Here is an 18,120-nt window from a genome sequence, read left to right as displayed (position 1 = left end):
ATTACAAATTATCCTGATTGGTGCAATTTTGGGGTACATAATAGACTTCCATTTTTAATACACCCGATTGCTCTGTCTCCTGAATGTGTCATCCCCAACTGTCTGTGCTTGATACCTGATGTACTCTTTGAAACAGTAATTGTAAACCATGGTCTCTTGAGCTTTGTTAATAAAAAAGATTCCAAAACAAATAATAGAGTTCCATTCAAGACCCATCCAAAGAAAAGTTCCAAGAGAGTTGCATTTCAAACAACATCTAAGACAGATTGTAGCAGACGAGGTGGCTCAGATGTTAGAAAAAGGAACAGTTGTGAAGGTGGATGGGGATCAGGTTGGGTTTGTAAGTATCCTGTTTTTAGTGGGGGGAAAAAAGGACAAAGGTTGGAGACCTGTGAAAAACATGAGAGAATTACATTATTTTGTTATGTATAGGCATTTTCAAGATTGAAAGGATTCATCTGTGAAGAGATGTTATGCAGGACTTGGACTTGGATTGGATGGTAAAAATGGATCCGAAGACACATATATTTGAGGTCTGATTGCTTTAGATCATGGGTACTCGCAAATATTTTCCTAAGGTCCAATACGTTTAGCCCATGATGTGACCAAGGGTCGCATTTATGCCAGCGTGGTGGCGGTCATGTGAGGGGGATTGGCGTTAAGGAGGGTGTAGGGTAAGCGATGCATATACATCTAGTGGCTGAATTGAACAATGTGAAACCAGAAAACATGGGATTCATTCTGGCTTCCCACTTTACCAAATTGTGTGATTCATGGCAATTGTTTTATTTAATTCCCCCTCCTTTTCTTCATTATCACATATGTTGTTTATGTATAATAGGAACCCAGGCCACCCAAAGAGTGCGCCTAACAACTGACTTGCCACTTTATTTCACCTATTGTTATCAGGGTGGGGGACGAATTAATGTTTCTAAATTGATGTGTGAAAACTATCACTTTTAAATGAATACTTCTTAATGCGCTGATTTACTAAGGTGAAAAAGTGGTTCTGCATGTAAATTAAATACATTTTATTTTTGAATTTTGAAGAGACTTTGTCATATTTTTAAACTTTTGCTGCAAGATGTCTTTAAAAATGATGGTGTTTGTAAAGTCAAATGGTGCAAGACACCCTAGTTACTTCCCTTCTTTAATTTCAATTAACCCTGAAATAAAGACTTGACTGTTTATTGAACAATTTTTTGATGTTAGTGCTGACCGCAGCCCAGTTCTGCTGGAGACCAGGGGGCTGCCTATAAAGGTCAGGAGGGCCACATGTGGCCCCGGGCTGTACTTTAAGTATCACTGCTTTAGAAAGATAGATTATGGAATTCTTGGGTTTTACTATAGACACGGTGAATGTACAGCTGCAGTTACAAGAAGAAATGTGTCTAATAAAAAGGGAAGTAGGACGTTTGTTGGAGAAAGACGAAGCAGATTTGAGGGAGTTGGCTCAAGTAATTGGGATTCTATCTTCATCAATTCAGGAAGTTTTTCTAGGACCCTTGAATTTCAGTGCACTGCAGAATCTGATCCAAAGGTCTTTGGCATGGGGACAAGATAGTGGTGGCTCAGGAAGTTTGGACAGAGTTAATTTGATGGATGGAGATTTTACAGGCTTGGATTGGCCACATTATATTTGGTTCAACCCCAGATTTTGTTTTAGAAACAGATGTGAGCAATTTAGTTTGCAGAGCACAGTTAGAGGATCATGTGGGAGGCGGAAAACGAAGTTTCGTGAAGAGTCAGAATCATATAAACTGTTTGAAGTTAAAAGCAGGAGTTTTTTCCATTCAGCGTTTCAAGAAACAGATTCATGGCTGTTCAGTTTTGTTGAAGATAAGATGGAAAACGTTTCTGCTGTAACATATAACAACAGATTGGGAAGAAGTAGATCAAAGAGGTTAATGTAGTTGGGAAAAGGAGATGTGACTGTATTGTTTGGAGCACGAAATACCTTTGAAAGCTCAGTATTTAAAGGGGAGAAGAATTTAGGGGCATATTATCAAGAAACGGCGTTAAAATTATCGCCGATTTAGCGGCAGAAAACTGCCGCTAAAGCGGCGATAATGGGCATGATAATATGCCCTTGAGAATTCCCATTGAAGCCCATGTTCTGGTGTCAACATGGGCTTCTATTGGAATTCTCTGCGGCATATTATCAAGCCCATTATCGCCACTTTAGCGTCAGTTTTCTGCCACTAAAGCTGCGATAATTTTAACGCTGTGCTTGATAATATGCCCCTTAGTGTTGGATTGGAATTCACACAATGTAATGGACTCAGCGATTGGAAGCGGAAGAAAGGTGTTTCAGAAGATTCAGCGAGCTTTTGGCCCTCTGGAAGTGGATCTATTTGCTTTATGTTTAACTTTTCATATAGAGAACTATGTGAGTTGACGTCCAGATCCAGGGGCAATGCCAATAGATGCTTTCAGTATGATTTGAAGGAATATCAAGGTTTATGCTTGTCCTTTGTTTTCGATGATACAAAGAGTGTTGTTGCAGGTGAGGAGACAGAAGTGTCAGTTGATTCAGATGACACCATTTTGGACAACTCAAGCTTGGTTTCCATCAGTGATGAAATTGGTGGTGAAAGTGTCATTTCTGGTGCTGCCTTGCTGTATTGCTTCACCGTCCCAAATAATAGAAAATGGCACCCTCCCACATGGAGGCACATACACGGCGAAGCAATAAAAACACCAGGAAAGGGATTTCACTCTTATAAAATGAGACACAACAAAAGACTGTTTTCAGAATAAGGCATAGGGTTTTATTTGTGCAACACTCTATAACAAAAAGGCTTTCCTAGATGTCAAATGAACAACATTCAAATGTGTATATATATATTTATATCTCAAACACAATACTGGCTCAACACAGATTATTACTGCTGCCAAACAGGTACGGACCACTCCATGCTTATTGAATTCCAAGAGTGCTTTATTCAGGCATAGTTTCTCCGATGAAACAAATTATTAAGGCAATTGCCATACGTCCATGACACATTTCGACCGCTACATCGGGGTATTGATCACAAATTGGCACCAAATACATCAGAAAATTACAACCACCGAAGACTTAAATGTGCATACAGACACTCTCACACATCACTATGAAAACACCTCAGATGACTATAACCACTGGAGACTTGAATGTGCACACAGACACACTCACATATCACAAAGTCAATATTCAAAGAAAACACATCACCGACTGCAAACACTTCATCTTAGCCCACTCCACAATGGGGGATTCACAGCCGGGGTTAAGAGCCTCAGCAAACTGGGTTCTGCCACACTGAAGTAGATGCATCCATCCCCATTCAGGTTCCAAACAAAATCCCCGTTTCCAAGTCAACAAACCCCAATTTTATAATCTCAAAGCACACTAGAAGTTTCCGAGAGGCTCTCCTCTGTGCAAAGGAAACTTACTGGAGTTGGCCACTTTCAATGCAAGAATTGTAAAGGCAAAAGAGTTCTCATGTATCCTTCTGTGCTCTCACACGTTCTAGCCGATTATCTTAACGAAGCTTATGAAAGTCTCCAACAGTACAGAAAACAATCTCCAAAAACAACCTTGAACGTGAATAGCCGAAACAACTGGAATAATCTGGGGGCCTGACTGTGTGCTCAAAAGCTCAAGCTAGACAGAGTCAAAATTCAAGATGGCATGAGGGCATGTCAAAGCCAATAGTAAGATCTTCAGAATACTTCCCAATGTACAACATAATGCACATTTGGGCACCACTGCTTACAGCACTACACACTTCATCTTCCAATGTGCAACATAATGCACATTTGAGCACCACTGCTTATAACACTGCCCTCCGAGACCACAACTACATTCCACACCTCTCTCTCATGCTTTCAAATGCACATCCCACACGTTCTGTTCCTGGCAAGGCTGTCCTTCTCTGTGAAGTCTTCGAATCATGAATGATGTAATATGTGACGTCATCAGCAGTGCATTGCGGGGGCGCGAGGTATAGTTAGTACAACTAACTATATCGGAGGAATTTCAATGGTTTTGTATGAGTGAAATGTCCAACTAACTATAACGTGCCTGAAACCTATGGTTTTTTCAGTGAATTTCAAAAGGTTTTTTAAATGCTAATTTCTAATTATAACGTTTTTTTCTGTGTTTTTAAATTATCATCCCATTCTCAATCCGGTCAAAACTGCAAATCTCACCACTTTTCCATTGATACCTTCCACCCAAAAAATCGCCACAAATGAGAGCCACAACTAACGCTAATGATATGCAAAGTAGGCGTGCCCATGGGAAAAAAACTAAAACACCACTTCCCCATATTTTCAACGACCAGCCAAATCTGCAATGCGATCCAAAAAGTAGGCGATAAGCCGAGTTTAGCAGTAAGAAATTAACATCAGCCTTTAACTGGTGTAAGGAGGTCGACTATCTACAGCGTGAATTGGACCCAACACACAGCCACATCTAAAGACCAACACGTGATACAGCTACTGATCATGCAGCTCCGACACCCAACAAGGCCACAACACCCACCACCACCAGGACCTCCCCCACGGACCACCCCCCCTACTACCACCGAGGCAGCGCAAAACAGGACAACGGACCTTCCCAAAACACCATGGCCCCTCAGCCGCACAATAGCTGAATGTTGGGAGATGTGGGAACCAAGTATGTGTGAAGGAGGCAAGTCACTCATCAATAATAATACACACAATACCAAGTGTAGCGGTGATGTTCTGGACAGACCTCACTATGCAAAGCACAAACCTCTTCATGTGGACATATACTACTGATACTTGCAGTGTTGTGCACAGTGGACGCAACCATGTTACCTCAGGCAATAGGGAAGATCTCGGTCATGTAGCTGTGTTGTCCCCCCCTGGAAGCGTAAGCGGAGTGGGCTGGTCTAACATACAGCACTCCAGCGTAGGAGTATGAATAAATAGGCTGAGGCTCTGGGCGTCGTTCACTTGTGGGAAGGACAAAGCATCTGCCAGAGCGGCGGCCCTCACCCTGCCATGTGGCTGCCGCCATGACCGCGGGCCTCCCTGCGATCCCAGCGGCACAGCACCGCAGACTTGTGTCTGTACAGACTACTGCCTTCGATCTACACTGCAGACAGCAGGGCTCACAATTAAGATGCAGTGTCGATTACAGATGATGCAGTCCAGTAGACAAGACACATTGCTGCCACTGCAGCCCGCCCGGACCACGCATGATCGCAGGCTGCGTACACGCTGAGCTCCAAAGGTACCACTAACTCACTGCACCATAAGTCATCGCCACGCGGCCTTATTAAGGCAGAATTCATTAGACAAAAGACATTGCTCCCAGTGCAGCCCCTCAGGACCACGTATCATCGCAGGGTGCGCACACGCTGAGTGCTTCAGGTGCCACTAACTTTGCAGCTCAACTCAACACATTGTGGCTGTGCGCCCATCCTGACCGCTGCCTCTGGCCTACACTGGGGTTAGCACGGTTCACAATTCAAGATTAGTAGCGTTGCAAATTGTGTAAAAGACTATAATGGGTTAACAAGACCAAATGCTCCACTGCTGACCACTGCCTCTGACCCACACTGTGAAAGACTGGCGACACGTGGTGCCACTAACCCTGTTCAACACAAGGCAATCCCACATGTGGAACTGTGTCCTGAGTCCTGAATGGCAGTGACCCCAACTTCGTGAGAGAGAACCACAGCAGCAGACTCCCTTCGATATTTGCATATGGAAGGCCGGCGACACATGGTGCCACTAACCCTGTTCAACACAAGCCGATCCCACATGTGGGGCTGTGTCCTGAGTCCTGAATGGCAGTGACCCAAAGTCCGTGGCAGCGATCACAGCACCAGACTCCCTTCGATCAGTGAGGCATATTTCCATATGGAAGGCCGGCGACACGTGGTGCCACTAACCCTGTTCAGCACAAGCCGATCCCACATGTGTAAGTGTGTCCTGAGTCCTGAATGGCAGTGACCCCAAGTCCGTGGCAGCGACCACAGCACCAGACTCCCTTCGGTCAGTGAGGCTTATTGAAATGGTCAAACCAATTTTGTCGTCAGATTGAAAAATCTAGGACGAATGTCAACAAAGCTGTGTCTGCATACCTCAGAGACCATAGAATGGGGTTGATCTACAACAACAACATACGTTTTCATATGGCTGATATCTACAGAAGTGATGGAGTACACTTCACAGATCAGGGAAATCGAGTTTTTCTGAATAACCTGAAGCTGTGCATCCGCACTTATATGTAGCTCCAACTAATAAACACAAGGACTCTTTTTAGAGCCGCCTTATATTCCCAATATCGGTTCGCAGAGTGACAGCAGCGATCCGGCTAGCACAGGGAGACCTGCGGGCCGTCGAGCAGCCTCGCATAGGGACACCTGGGACCCATGAGCTCAGCTCGCACAGGGACAGCTACGGGCCGTCAGCCCGGCTCGCACAGTGTGAGCTATGGGCCGTCAGCTCGCAAACGCACACTAGCGTGCTGGCTCGCAGAGGGAGAGCTCTGGTCTAACTCGCAAAGAGACACCAACGGGCCAACGGCCCTGCTAGCAGAGACACACCTATCACCTAACGGACTGACTCACACATGTACAGCTAGGGACACAAGGGCTCACAGACGCACAGCTGCAAGCCGACGGACTGCTGTTTTATGCTTTAGGGTAGTACAGTGGTGTAGGGGGTTGTGCTGGGGGTAATATTTTAGAGTTTAGGGTAGTGCAGTGGTGTTTGGGTAGGGGTTGTGCTGGGGTAGATTAAGGGTTTAGGGTAGTGCACTGGTGTTTGGGTAGTGTAGGGGATCGTGCTGGGGTAGTGTTTTAGAGTTTACGACAGTACAGTGGTGTTTGGGTAGTCTTTGGGTAGTGTAGAGGGTTGTGCCGACAGACTGACTCACAGAGCTCTGAGCCGACGGACGGGCTTCTAAAGGCATACCCGAGACCTGGTGATATGAGGAGAGGCATCGTAAAAGGCATATCTCACACAGACACAGATGCCAGTGTTGCCTCGCACAGGTAAAACTGCGGACCCGATGGCTTCTACACGGAGAGATGCGAGCTGACGGAGTAAATCACAAAATGGCTACCAACACTTCCTGGTTTCAACCATTTACAGCCAATAAGCCGCAAGCTGGTGCTTGTAACCCTTCTGCCAATCACATGTCAGAATTCTCAAATTTCGATATCTGTAAAATTTGATATTTCTCAAAAACTACTGAATGGATTTACACCATTTAAACAAAAGCGTGCTTTCTGTAACATCACCTTTCTCCCTGCCAATTTTGGCTTAATTCTGTTCAGCAGTTTCACCTGTAGTCTTCTGTATTAGAGTTTCATATGGAAATTCCATGGAGAAAACACTTTTTCGGACCCTCTTTTTTCTCAGCCCCTCCTACACCATTCACCCCCAAACTTTCAATAAAGGAGCTAATCAAAAAAAGAGACATTTTGGGGGATAATTTCATAAAGATTCGTCAAACGATGCCATAGTTACAAGCACATAGAAGACTCCAGGAGGGGGACCGCGCAATCCCCCTCCCAACATAAGTAAAGCCCCGGGGCTGCGCGGACCCCCGCAACCCCTGCAAGCCCCTGCTATTATTTTTTAAGAAATACCCCCGCAACCTAGCCCACCCAAGGGCCTCATTAAAATAAAACACAAGAACCCGCGACCCCAGCGCAAATTGTTGCCGATTTCTTTTTTTTTTAAAATGTTTTTTGGGGCCCTGAGCAGACCTAGTGGGTCAGGGTGTTTCTACCCTGCCCCCTTCTCTTGTTTTATACCTTTGTTTCTCTGTTTTCGGGTGACTCTTTGGGTGACTCGCTTCTACTGAGCCACAAGATGGCTGCCAACACTTCCTGGTTTGGAGTGCTAGCAGCTAATCACAGTGACACTCGCGCATGCGATTTAGGCTCCGCCCAGATATTGAAACTTTAATTTTTCTAATTTCTCAGCAACTACTGAACAGATTTACACCATTTTTAAAAAAGATCGCTTTCTGACCCAAGCACTACCTGTCTGCCAAATTTGGGGTAATTCCGTTCAGCAGTTCCAGCTGTATCTCTTCGCAAAATTTCCTATGGAAATTAACATGCAGAAAACAAGTTTTGGGACCCCCGTTTTTCTCAGCCCCCGCTTGACGAATCACCCCCAAACTTTCAGGATAGGAGCTGACCTGGATAGACTTTTTTTCGGAGAATTTCAGGAAGATTCGTCAAACGACGCCAAGTTATTAACAAATCAAAAAATGCTTTTCCTATGGAAACTAGGTTCTAACTATAACTACCTACTGGCAACCGTCAGTAGGTAATATATATATATATATATATATTCACTGAAAAAACCATAGGTTTCAGGGGTGTTATAGTTAGCTGGACATTTCCCTCGTACAAAACCCTAGAAATTCCCCTGTTATAGTTAGTTCAGCTAACTATAACTCGCGCCCCCGCAATGCACGGCTGATGACGTCACATATTACATCACTCATGACATGGTCAGTGACATCACTGATGACATCACTGATGACATCTCAAATGACATCATTAGAGCTTAGTAGCTCAGAACGCAGCTCAGTAATTGACACAGACGTGGAGGAAAATGCAACCAACACAGGGAACCAGAAAGCGCCTCCAGTAATATAGGAGTCGCGTTTTTTTACGGTTGGGGCGCACAGTGCACCTCCGACCCCAGTCCCCAAGCCAGGAGCAAAAGGGCAGAGGGAGAGGTCGAGTAACAGGAGAAGAAAAGACAGACGTTGGGGCAGACAACACAAACACAGGGGCAAGACAAACAGCCAGAAGAACAAAAAGGAAGTAATAGCACATAAAGACAATGACAACATAGTTATTAACCTCACAAATATGGCTTTAAACAACGAGGAACAGCTGATTTTATCCCTTGGTCTCACATTCTGCACAGAGTCAAACTTTGATTATGTACAAACCCGTGTAGATATTTTTCAATTTGTTCGGAAACTGAAATTACAAAAGTATTTCTATAATATTACGAAGAACCCCAAAGAGAACGAGGGGAGGTGTCAAACTACCACAAACCTAACAGTAGAAGACATGAGTCTGCTACAGGACATAAATGAGCTGCAATCAGTGGAATCAACAATCGGGACTTTACCCACCGATCTGGCATCTGCAATGGGCTTAAACATCCATGGCAGCATATGTACCTCCTACAAGCCCAAATCTGTTTTCCCACCCAATATGCCCAGAGATGGGTTGGATATCTTTGCGGAACACATGATTAAGGACCTGAAGCAACTGGCAATCCATTCGAGCAAAGATTTCTTAAGAACTAATCACAACCGCAGGACACAGTATACCAATTTAATTAAGAAAATTAAAGAACGACAAGACATAGTAGTGCACTGGTCTGACAAAGGTGGCAATGTTGTGCTTTGGCCTTTGGAAGTGTACAACAAGGAGGCACAAAGGCAACTTCAAGACAGAGAATAGCATCCAAGGAGTCAAGGAGAGGTTCCAGGCAGCACTATTTGGATGGAGAGGCACAGAATTAATTTCCAAGTCAGAATTTGAATTCCTGAAAACCGACTATCCTGTTACACCACAACTGCATCTCATCCCAAAGATACACAAGCATGCAAGCAATCCCCCCGGAAGACCCCTCATATCTGCTATAGGGGGAATATTCGAGAACATATCAAGATATAGTGACTCCTTTCTGCAGCCATTTGTATGTGAACTCCCCTCATACATCAGGGACACAGGGGACTTTTAACTAAGATCCATAATGTGGCATGGAATAACCAATATGTACTTATGACTCTTGATATCAATGCACTCTATACAAGTATTAGGCATAGAGATGGCCTTAGAGCATTAGCATATTACCTTGGCAAGAGACCCATGCCGCTTTATCAGCATACACAAATGCTTCTACAAATGACTGACTATTGCCTTGATAGCAATATTTTCATATTTGATCAACCTCCCTTTAGACAACTACAGGGCACAGCCATGGGTACCTGCTTCGACCCCAGTTATGCAAATCTACATATGGGCTGGTGGGAGGAGCAGGTACTCATGGACATTTTCAAAAGAGAAATGTCTGAAAATGTTGTTATATATGTCCGGTATATTGATGACTTGTTTTTCCTTTGGCAGCGGTCTGAAGAGTCAGCATGTAAATTTGCATCAGATCTCAATGCTAATAACCTGAATTTGTCATTTACCTGCAACATAAGTAAAGAACCCATACACTTTCTAGATCTAGAGGTTTTTGTAGGAAATGAAGAAATACACTCTAGAACATACAGGAAGCCAACCATCTTGCATGCAAGCAGCTTCCATCCCACCAAACCCAAGGAAAGTATTCCGTATGCTGAGTGCCTTCGGATGAAGCATAACTGCAGCACTGTAGAGAGTCTAAAAGTAGCTATCAATGATCTATTCTCGAGGCTTGAGTCTCAAGGGTACAGCTCTGAAACACTAAGAACAGCTCACCACAAAGTTTCACATATCAAGAGAAGAGACTAACTATTTAGTCAATCCAATAGTAAGAGGAGGAAATTAAAACCACCGTATCAGAAGGTACCCCATGACTTATCACTGGCTACAATACATACCACACCAATCTCCGAAAGATCCTCTATAAGAATTGGCATTTTGTGAGAAGTGATCCTGTCATTGGCTCTAACATTGCCCGAGTCCCACCTATATCTTTTAGGAGAGCTAAATCATTGCAAAATGAATTAGTGTGTAACTCACCTAGGATCAAAAAGAGCAATGATTGGCTGAAGCCACATGTATTACATCCGGTGTCATTCACAAAGTCCCCCAGTCGGCAGAGACTAAAAAAAAATATTCATATACTCTCTGAAATCCTTACAAAATGAATTCTACGCATCCAAGTACTAAATTATATTCATATTTCCAGTGATATGGAAACAGAAAGGCATAACTGAGCTACTGTAAGTTTGGTCCATGTTTAGGATTGAGTATACACAGGTGAATTACAGTTGTGCATACATCTCCTGGTCTCCATTGAGCCCCAAAGGGGCTCTTAGTTTTGAAACAAATTATTAGTTTTTATTCGAGTCGTCGTAGGTTTTGAGTTCTGTTGCCTCCTCTTTCATGATCATGTATCATGGCTATGAAATACTGGCACTTAGCCAATACTGCAAAAGATTTATATGTATAAGTATCCTTAGTACTACTTCAGTACTTTTTGAGCCCGATGACGTGCGAATGTCAGCAACTGTACAACATGCTGTCATCCTCTATGAATAATAAATTCATCACAAGTGTTCATCTGCAACTGGCATGGCCATTCAGGCCATTCATTACATTTCTTACATCTGTTAACGGAACATAATGTCCATTCACAAAGTCCATAATGATTCAAAACATGTAAGCATGTATCAGTTAACAACTACCAAGCCCACAATGCCTCATTATGGGTGTCTGTGGTCACTTGGTATAAATGAGGTGAAACAAAAAACGGACTTGTATTATTACCGTGACCAAGAGCTGTGTTCAGCTTGAAACGCGTAGGAGGAGAGAAGCCAAAGTCAATAAAAACAAGTTGACTATTTCCAGAATGAGTGCGGTGTATTCTTCATTAATTGTTTTGAAATACTCAGCGAGGACAAGTCCTTTCCTCATCGCCTGCACCAGCTGAAAGCTGTTCCCCCCACAAGGACATTTTGCTATTTTGATATATATAATTAGATATTGGTTGTGCATTAGCAAAAACAAACATGTTCCGTTTATCAATGCAAACAGTTAACATTTTCTATTATTGCATTTGAATGCTGACCAGTATCTTTTTTATGTCTATTTCAATTCCAATCAGCACTTGCACTTTAAAAAACGGGTTTGTCAAAGCGCGTAGTCAGGTGATCAAGGCCGCTTGGACGGCCGAAACTCGCCTGGACATCGTGAATGGGAAATAAATAAAAATATTGTTGGTATCATAAGAGGTCTGCGCCTGTGATTCCCTAAAGGGAAAGAGTTACGAGTTGCTTCGATTTTTACCTGTAATTGGCTGTTGCCGGTTCGCAGACCCCCTCCTAGAAAGAGGCTTTGCCGCAAAACAGCTGACTGCCTACGAAGGTCACCGAGCGGATACCACCACAGGTTTGTGGTGAGTGACGGCGGGGACCCCTGGGGCACTATGTGAAGTCCGGAGAAGGAAACAGGCTAAGCCACTCGGGACTCAATTAAGTACGACAGAATCCGGGTGAAGTGAGAGGCGCAAGAGAACGCTCCTTCGCTGATGGTGGGGCCGCTCGGCTGAGCAGGCACCTAGCGGAGGGCGCATAGGAAGAAGCTAGCCTCCACACGCCGGTAAGAGGAACGCTTGTAATTGTTATTGAGGTTACTGAGTAGGAGGCATACCCGCACTGGGGAAGTAGACGCGGGAGAATTTTTTCCGCTCGCAAGATAAGGTCTCCAGTGTGCAACGAACAGTTCTCCAATTTAATCCCTTAATTAAAGATGTCAGTTGACGCGCGCAGAGCCCGTGAGCTTGCTGCCGATAAAATATTCTCGGATGCTCTAGAAAATGAGGCAATCAAACAAACGGAGGCACATTAGGAGATAAGCAAGGAGCCTACTGGTCTAAAGGAACAATTTAAAACGCTGGAGAAATTGAAAAGACAAGAAACAGCCACATGGTGGGAGGCGCGTTCCTTACAAAGAGATCTGGACGTAGGCAGGATTCCAAGGGGGCTACGTATTATGTTAGCCCCGAGTTATGAGGCACCAAACACCCTGATGATGGCTGAATGGGGTGAATGCAATTTGGAATCCTCAAGGCGTTTGGTCCAGATTCTTGTAAAGTATGCTGAAATAAATGGGGCAGAATTACAAACAAAAATAGATGCCCAGGAAGCCTGTATTAAACAACAAGGAAACAACTCTCAGCAGGAAACTAAATTGAGGGAAGAAATGAACAGTAGGCTAGGAAAAGAAGAAGAAAAAATAAAAGCACGAAAAATATGGAAGTTCAAAAGGGATCGTGACGACTATGCGAATGGTCAGATTTTTACTTTTTCACGTCGCTACGATTCCCTAATAATAATAATATTAATAATACGGAATTTTGTAAAGCGCGAACAGCTACCTCACACGGAGGTGTCCCGGCGCTTCAAGAACAAGATAATTTTTGACCAAGAGGGCTAAAGGTGTAGTCAACTAGCGTGGTTGAGCGAAGAGCCAGGTTTTCAGCATGCGCTTGAAGCATGCCTCGGAGGGGGCCTGTTGAAGAGCAGGGGGCAGGGTGTTCCAGATTGTTGCCACATTGGCCGAGAAAGTGCGTCCTCCCAGCCGTGCTCTTTTTGCTCTAGGGACTACAATCTGAACACGGTTGTTGGATCGGAGGGAGCGAGCTTGGGTGTATCTAGGCAATCGGGCTTTCAGATAGTTTGGACAGGTGCCATACAGTGATCTGAAGGCCAATGTAAGTGCCTTGAATTTTATTCTGTTTGCTACTGGTAGCCAACGAAGGGAGAGAAGATGCGGAGAGACTGAGTGCTTAAAAGGGATCCGCATTAGTAGTCTCGCAGCCGCATTTTGGACGAGTTGTAGTCGCTGTATAAGGTATTTTGGTAAACCCAGATACAGGCCGTTGGCGTAGTCCAGCCTTGATGTCACTGTGGCATGGATAACTGTTTTTCGGCAGCTTACAGGTAAGAGTCGCAGAATCTTACGAAGATTCCTCAGCTTACACAGGCAGCAACCAACTATTTGCTGGATGTGTGATGCAAAGGACAGCCTGTCATCCCACCGCACTCCCAGATTTTTTGCCGAGTGGCTGGGCGAAGGGGCTTGTCCCATCTCTGCCGGCCACCAGAGATCAGGTGGAGGAGGTGGACCGTTGCCGAAAAAAATCACTTCCGTCTTGTTGGCGTTAAGTTTTAGTTTATTTGTATTCATCCAGCAGGCCACATCTTGGAGACAACCCTTGAAACTTGAAAAGGACGCCTCCGACACTTCTGAATACGGGAACACCAGTTGGGTGTCATCGGCATATGAAATTGCCTTGACCCCCCAGTTGGCAATCAGCGTGAAGAGTGGAGCCAGGTAAATATTGAATAAAAGTGGGCTAAGAGCCGATCCCTGGGGAACACCGCAACTGAGCGCCTTAGGTGTTGAAGAGACAGTCCCTAGCGCCACCTTCTGTGTTCTCTGGATCAGATACGACTGTATCCACCCCAGTGCCTGGTCCTGGATGCCTAACTCCGCTAGACGTGACAGCAGTTTAGCATGGTCGACCGTATCAAAAGCGGCCGACAGATCCAGGAGCACCAGCATCGCTGAGTCTCCTGAATCCATCGACCACCTCACTGACTCCGCCACCTCAATTAGAGCTGTCTCAGTGCTGAAGCCGGGTCTAAAGCTTGATTGCGTCTCGTGCAGTATATTATTATCTTCAATAAATTTATTCAGTTGGCGCTGGATTAGTTCCAGCAAAGAGATCGGACGAAGATTGCTAAGGTCCTTGGGGTCCCCATTTGGTTTTTTCTTTAGCGGGAGGAGAGTGGCGCGTTTCCAGATGTTCGGGAATACCCCGGAAGAGATGGACCTATTCCATATTTGCTGAAAGGTGGGAGCCACAAAATCAGCTATGGTGTTCCAGAGTTTGGGAGGGCAGGGGTCGTCAGGAGATCCTAACTTACATCGGCTTAGTTCTTGCGTAACCGCGTTTAGAGCTATCGGCTCAAATTGTGTCAAGGTAGCGCCTTTCGACATTTTATCGGCCAAGTCCATTTTTACCGTTTTCTTCTCTGGTCCAAACGACTCATAGACTTGTTTAATTTTTGAGTCGAAGAAGTCAGAAATGTTGTTGCACAGCGTGGTTGTTGGGGGAACCTCCCTCTCAATACACCTAGGTTTAAAGAAAGACTGTACTATTTTAAAGGTTTCTCTGCTCGAATGTTCAGCTTGTTGAGTAGCAACTGCCAATAAAAGACATGAGGGAGGCAAAGGGATACAGAGAGAACGAGTGGAACTTTCCTCACTGTCTAGCTCAGCACCGGAGAGTGAATCCAACAATGAAGGTGCAAGAAATATTACTGGAATTAAGCTGACGGTGGGGGAAGAGTTGGATGTTTTAAAGCAAGGAAGAAGGGAAACACTGAGGCCACGACCACAAAGTACAACGGCACAACAAAATGCCAAAGGAGACGGGCAAGGCGCCGGGCAAATAAACAACGGAGAGCCAAAGAAGCGAGGCCGAGGGCGCTCCCGGAGATACTAGAAACGGAGGTTAGTGAATATGAAGCCCAGGAGGTCAAATCTATCATCAATTTAGGGCAAATTGATTTGACAAAAGCAGAGAATCAATTACTAAGCCTGGGTTTAAGTTATTGCCCTGAATCTAATTTCCAGTACACGCGAACAAGAGCGGATGTGTACCAATTTATTAGGAAATTGAAGCTCAAAAAACTACATATGCAAAAACCGACAATGGAAACAGATAATAGTTTGGAAAACACAACTAACCCAACCGGTCTCCAAGTATCTGATTTGGCGCTGTACAATGATCTGTACCAATTAGCATTAGGAGAGAAAGTGGAAAGGGGTGGTTTAACCCCAGCGTCCAACCAGAGAAAACCTGACACACCCTTCAAACCCAAATCCAAATTTATCCCTTTCTCCTCTCATGATGGCTTAGATACCTTCAGTGAACATGTGGTAGTCCAATTGAAGAAATTAACCTATGCCAGCAATAAAGTAAGAAAAAGAAAGTATTCTAATCAACAAAGAAAATTTAAACAGTTGATTTCTAAGTTACAGAAGGCGTACCTAGTAATTCGTAATTCGGATAAAGGAGGGAACATTGTTCTTTGGCCTACAGCAGAGTACCTTAGAGAGGCCTACAGGCAATTAGATGATGCAGTTTGCTATAGAAAAAGCACGCCTCTAAAATACAAAAATGCACAAGAGACACTATTCAAAAATCTATTGGCATGGAAAAGCTTGGGCCTTTTAAATTGGAAAGAATTCAAGTCTATTAAAAAAGAACATCCATTAGTACCCTACATATACTTTATCCCTAAAGTCCACAAAAACCTGACTGCTCCCCCAGGTCGACCGATCATTGAAGCCTGTGATGGCCCACTTGAAAAACTTTCACGGTATATTGATTATTTTTTGCAGGAACATAAGAAAAAGTTGAATTCGTACATCCAGGATACAGGAGACTTCCTCAAAAAGATTGAAAATGTAACCTGGGGCGAGGATTATTTGCTAGTAACTTTGGATGTATGCTCTCTCTATACCTGCATCAAACACCAAGATGGACTTAGAGCGGTCGAATTTTATTTGAGTACTAGACAAATGGAATATGCTGACCATACAAGAATGCTACTGAATATGTTATCTTTTTGTTTAGAAAATAATTTTTTTCTGTTCAATGATCAGTTTTATCAACAGATGCGAGGGGTAGCTATGGGGGCCGGCTTCTCCCCCAGCTATGCCTGTCTGTTTATGGGCTGGTGGGAGGAGTTGGTGTGTTAAATGGTAGCGGCAGTTTCAATCGATAACCTTTCAAGTATTTGCCCGGCGGTAATCGCCTCTCATACCACTCGATAATTTACCAATAAAAGAGGCAGGCGCCGGAGACTGGAAGGCAGGAAACAAGGTTTTATTCCGTCGGAGCAGAACACATCAGATCAGACAGCAAGGTATCGTCACGAGGTGCTCTAACTGCATCTCTGAGACCTGGTCTCTTATACACTGGTTTATTGCTTTATTACACATAGTACATTCTTGAGATTCCCTTGATGCGCGGGGGAATATCCCCTGAAGCCCCGGTTCAGATCCGTTCCCACACATAGATACAGTAGAAGTTCCCACCCCATCCACAGTAGGAGATGGCTATCGCGCAGCAGGGAATTCCGCTAATTCCCGGGGGTGTGTGCAACCGGCCGGGTCTCAGGGGGTAGGGGCTTTGATCTACTGTAATCCCTTTGATGTGGGGTGTTTCCCTTACAGTAGGGGCAATAAACTGCATCCGCAGGGCTAGGTGATGGCCTGGGACCAGTTCGGACAAGGGGGCGCAGAGGAAGGGGGGTTATCAAAGGAGAGGCATGACCATGTATGGGTTGTCGGTCGGAAGTGGTTCCGTAGCAGGGTCGCGCAGAAGGAGAGGGTTTATGGCCTGTATGAGAGAGCGGGGGTGGCCGGCGCGCGGGGGATGCTCGCAGCGCTGGGGGAAAGCGCTGGCGATCGAGAGTGAGCGGGGAGAGAGAGTGGGGTGCCTAAAATGGCGACCGTACATTTGCTATGCGTGGCGCTGGGGAGAGGCAAGATGGCGCAGATAATGTTCAGTTTGCAAGCTAAATTTCCACAGGTGGTCAGGCGCAAATTCAAACATGTTTATACTCATAATGTGGTTACTTGGCTCCGCTATATCGACGATCTCTTCATTATATGGCAAGGATCAAAAGAAAGTGTGTTGAATTTTGTTGAGGATATTAATTGTAATGATCTTAACCTTACTTTTACTTCTAATATTAGTGAGGACTTAGTGACATTTTTAGATGTACAGGTCTCAGTATCTAATAACATTTTAACTACTACCCTTTTTAGAAAACCTACGGCAGGTAGTACGCTACTCCATGCCACCAGTGCGCATCCCCCGCACTTAATAAGGAGTATACCCTATGGGGAGATGCTCCGCATCCGGCGTATATGCAGTAATCCTGAGGATGCGGACCAAAAACAGAAGGAAAGCATGAAAAGGTTTCTAGCCGGAGGGTATAGTTATAAAGTAGTAGCGGCCGCTATGAAAAAGTCCCAGTTAAAACCTAGGGAGGAACTTCTGGAATATAGAAAAAAAGAGGTTTTAGATCCTAAGAGTGAGCCTGTACGTCTTATCCTAACATACTCCAAGCAGGAAAAAGAACTGAGGAGCATTATGAGAAGAAATTGGCACTTCATACGGGAAGATTCAGTGATTGGTTGCCTTATGCCCTCAAACCCATTAATCACCTTCCGCAAATCAAGAAGTATGGGAAACATGCTAACTGATAATAGCCAAGAGAGCTTTAAAAAGCAAACATGGTTACCAACAAGAAAAGGCTTTTTTAAATGCTCAACCTGCAAGGCCTGCCAGTTTGGTATAAACACAAAGACATACTGC

This window comes from Triturus cristatus, unplaced genomic scaffold, assembly GCF_964204655.1.
Source record: "Triturus cristatus unplaced genomic scaffold, aTriCri1.1 SCAFFOLD_105, whole genome shotgun sequence".
NCBI lineage: Eukaryota > Metazoa > Chordata > Amphibia > Caudata > Salamandridae > Triturus > Triturus cristatus.
This window is presented reverse-complemented; position numbering follows the sequence as displayed.